We start from the raw sequence: 3493 nt of genomic DNA on the forward strand, positions 1-3493 counted from the left end.
TTTTGAAATTGTACGATGCTTTTCACAAAACGCAATCCGAACACTCTTCTCTTAAGGCCACATGTCCGGGCACACGTCCATGTGGTAGGCTATATAACTTTTCTTCATCGACGTATCTTTGAGAGGTCTTGCAATCTTCACAAAGAGAAGAAATATGAAGATATGGCTGCCTTTGTGCCCTTCCAAATAGTGAATTGACTTGAATCTTCTTGGACGTTGGCACACATCTCCATGTTTATGAACTGCTCTCGTGTCTTGGTCCTTGAATTGAACAAGAACTCCTAACATTGTGTCTTTATAGCCTATCTTTGCTTCCTTTTTACTCTTCAAGGCATTCACAACCTATATGCATAAAAGAACACCAAATACACAATATGAGACATAAACCACAGTAAAAATGATGCTCAATGCATGTAAAACATTTATAAAAATATATCTACTCAAGCACTTATCAGGCGCAAATAAAAGATAGGTGAGGCAATCGACAGTAAGTGGGGCACCTGGACATTTCTCACCTTAGAATAATTATTTCGAGTGCAAGACCAATCATTATGTCTCTTAACTGATGCTTTATGAGTCATGGAAATCTTAAAATACATGGTCCCAAACCTAAGGTCAACCGTGACTAACTCTACACTATGTTCCAGCGGAGAAATCATTCAGTCTCAACACCTCACATTGAGCAAAGTTACATAAAGCTCTAGGGACTCCAAGTGATAAACCCTTTTACCTAATATAGATCTAACCTTTGGTCCAAGCGAAAGACCCCTAGTCACAATTAAGCCACAGATATCTAGGATTATTTCAACGCTTCACTCTGTTGCTCACGCAACCTAGCCCCAGCAGAGTTCGTCTCTTACCACTTCACTCTATTGTGACCACAATGAACCATTAGAATGTGGAGGTAAGATAAATCACAACGGAGGAGAAAGGGGACGTTCTGTTACCTCTCGACTCACTCTCTCAACCCTCTCCAATCTTGCATTGTGTAACCCTCATGGTGTGTCACTCATCCACAAAGGTTACCAAGATGGATTCTCAACCCTAGTGTCACTTTAATGGAAAATCAATTCAACAAGCATTCAAGATTGGAACTCAATTAAAGACATCTGTTAAAGAAAGCATAATAAAATATCAATGAAATAATAACATCCTAGGGTTTACAAGTCCAAGCACCCTCTAGGGGTTTAGCTCTCCATGGAGAACAATACAATTAATAATGAAATCAAAAGTAAAGATATGCAATCCATGAATAAAACCACCTTGGTGTTTGTATCGATAGTCTTGTGGAGTAGCCTTGTCTTCTTCAAAGATTCCCTCGTCAAGCCTAGGGCACACCTCGCCGAATCGATGTCGATGAAAACTTTCCCAATAACTCTTTTCCGAAGGAAAGCGGTGTCGAAGGCCGTAGAACCACTATAAAAACCTTGACAAAGCCTCCCTAAACCCTAGCCGGGATTAGGGAATCGGGCATCCACACGGGCATGTGGAATTTCCACATGCCCTTGTGAATTTTTGGAAATTCAGTTTTCTGCGGCCTATAAACAGTAACCGCTACAGCATTTTGCTACAGTAATTTACTATAGTAAACTACTACAATACTCCTCTAAAATGCTCCCGAATCCACACTCTTTATCGAGGCCACATGAATGGGCACACATTCATGTGGTAGATCGTGTTGCTTCTTTAATAACAATCACATTTGACGACGATCTTGCTAGCTTTGGACAAGTTGGAACAAGTGAATATGACTATCTTTGTGCCCCTCCAAAACATGTATCAGCTTGATAATAATGGAGGTTAGCACACACTCTTGTGTCTTAGATCACAACTTGTGTCTTCGGGTTTGTTCACTCCAAGATTTCATCAACAAGGTGCCTCCATGATCTACTTTGGCTTCTTTCTTCTATACTGCTCTCCACAACCCTATATGCACAAAAGTAACACAAATACACATGTATAAGCGATAAAATCTAAGAAAAGTAATGCTCATTGTAAGAAAAGAATACTTCATATTACTAATATACAAGAACTTATCACCGACTCATTAGGTATTTTATTACTTTGACACCCGTGCACTTGTAGTAAACGCATGCAAATTGGTGTGTTAAGTTTTTGGCACTGTTGCCTGGGAACGGGATATTAGGAACACTAGGACTTGGTTTCATTAATTTTCATTATTTTTCTACTTCATACTTCTTTCTTGTTTCTCATTGTTTCTTTTCTTGATTTCAGTTATTGGTTATGAGCCAAGGGAATTCTCAGACATTGGTTGAAGAAGATCCTGAAATTGTGCGCAGATTGCTTAGAAGGGGCAAGGAACCAGCAAAAAATAGAATTTTCCAGCTTAAATAGAGGTTGAAGAATCTAGAAATATGGGAAAACAAGAGGGGTAGCAGAGAACAGTTTCAGATTTTACTCGACCTACAGTTCAAGGGACAAAGTCAAGCATTGTTAGGCTACCAGTTGCAGCCTAGAAATTTATGTTGAAGCTGGGTTTCATTCAGATGGTTCAACAATCCATGCAGTTCAATGGGTTAGCTAATGAAGACCCGAACAACCACATTGAGAATTTTCTTGAAGTGTGCGATATGCTGAAAATCAATGGGTTTTTGAATGATACAATTTGCTTGAGGGCTTTCCCATTCTCATTGAAGGAAAGAGCCAAATAGTGGCTCCATTCATTGTCAAGAGCTTCAATCACAACATGGAATGAAATGGTAGAATCTATCCTTGCAAGGTATTTCCCTCTAGGAAATCAATAAAGCTTTGAAATGAGATCTCTTCATATATTCAGATGGAGATAGAATCATTATTTAAGACATGGGAATGATTCAAGGATCTCTTGCAAAAGTGTCCATAACATGGATTCCCCGAGTTTATGATCATTCACACATTCTACAATGGGTTGAATCCAAGCACTAAACTGCTCCTTGATGCAGCCGTTGGAGGAACATTAGGAAACAAGATCCTAGAGGAGGCCTAACAATTGATTGAAGAAATGGGCTTGAATAGCTATCAATGGAATGCAAGAGAGAAGAAGTAAGTGGCTGAGATTCATGAGATTGATGTGGTTACATCCTTATTAGCCCAAGTTGAGGCATTGAGCAAGAAATTGGGCACTCTAAACTCACTAAGAGTGCCAGCGATCACAAATTGCGATGGTTGTGGGGTTCACATCTTCCATCTGATTGTCTTATCTCAATTACTATTTCATCCCCAAGTGAACAAGTAGACTTTGTGGGCAATGCAAGAAGAGGACAAGGCAACACTTATAGCAATACCTACAACGAAGGATGGAGGAACCACCGAAATCTCTCATGGCTAACCAAGGACAGCAAAAGCCCGCTGTCCCACTAAGATTTCAGCAAACACCTTTGATTCCATAGAGAGTTTCAAAGTTAAAAAGGGTTTTGTCAAAGTCCATTCAGTTAACCGACACAAGTTCCAAAATATAGAGGCAACACTCTGCAATCACACCGTTTCCTTACAT

General features: G+C 39.7%; 1 non-coding gene across 1 annotated transcript; it reads right to left on the reverse strand.

Moving 5' to 3' along the window:
• Nucleotides 1-2764: 2764 nt before the first annotated feature.
• LOC120267778 lies at nucleotides 2765-2871 on the reverse strand. The gene has a single exon (XR_005538570.1). It is a non-coding gene; the product is annotated as a small nucleolar RNA R71 (small nucleolar RNA).
• Nucleotides 2872-3493: the final 622 nt, after the last annotated feature.

Source organism: Dioscorea cayenensis, chromosome 1 (assembly GCF_009730915.1).
Source record: "Dioscorea cayenensis subsp. rotundata cultivar TDr96_F1 chromosome 1, TDr96_F1_v2_PseudoChromosome.rev07_lg8_w22 25.fasta, whole genome shotgun sequence".
NCBI lineage: Eukaryota > Viridiplantae > Streptophyta > Magnoliopsida > Dioscoreales > Dioscoreaceae > Dioscorea > Dioscorea cayenensis.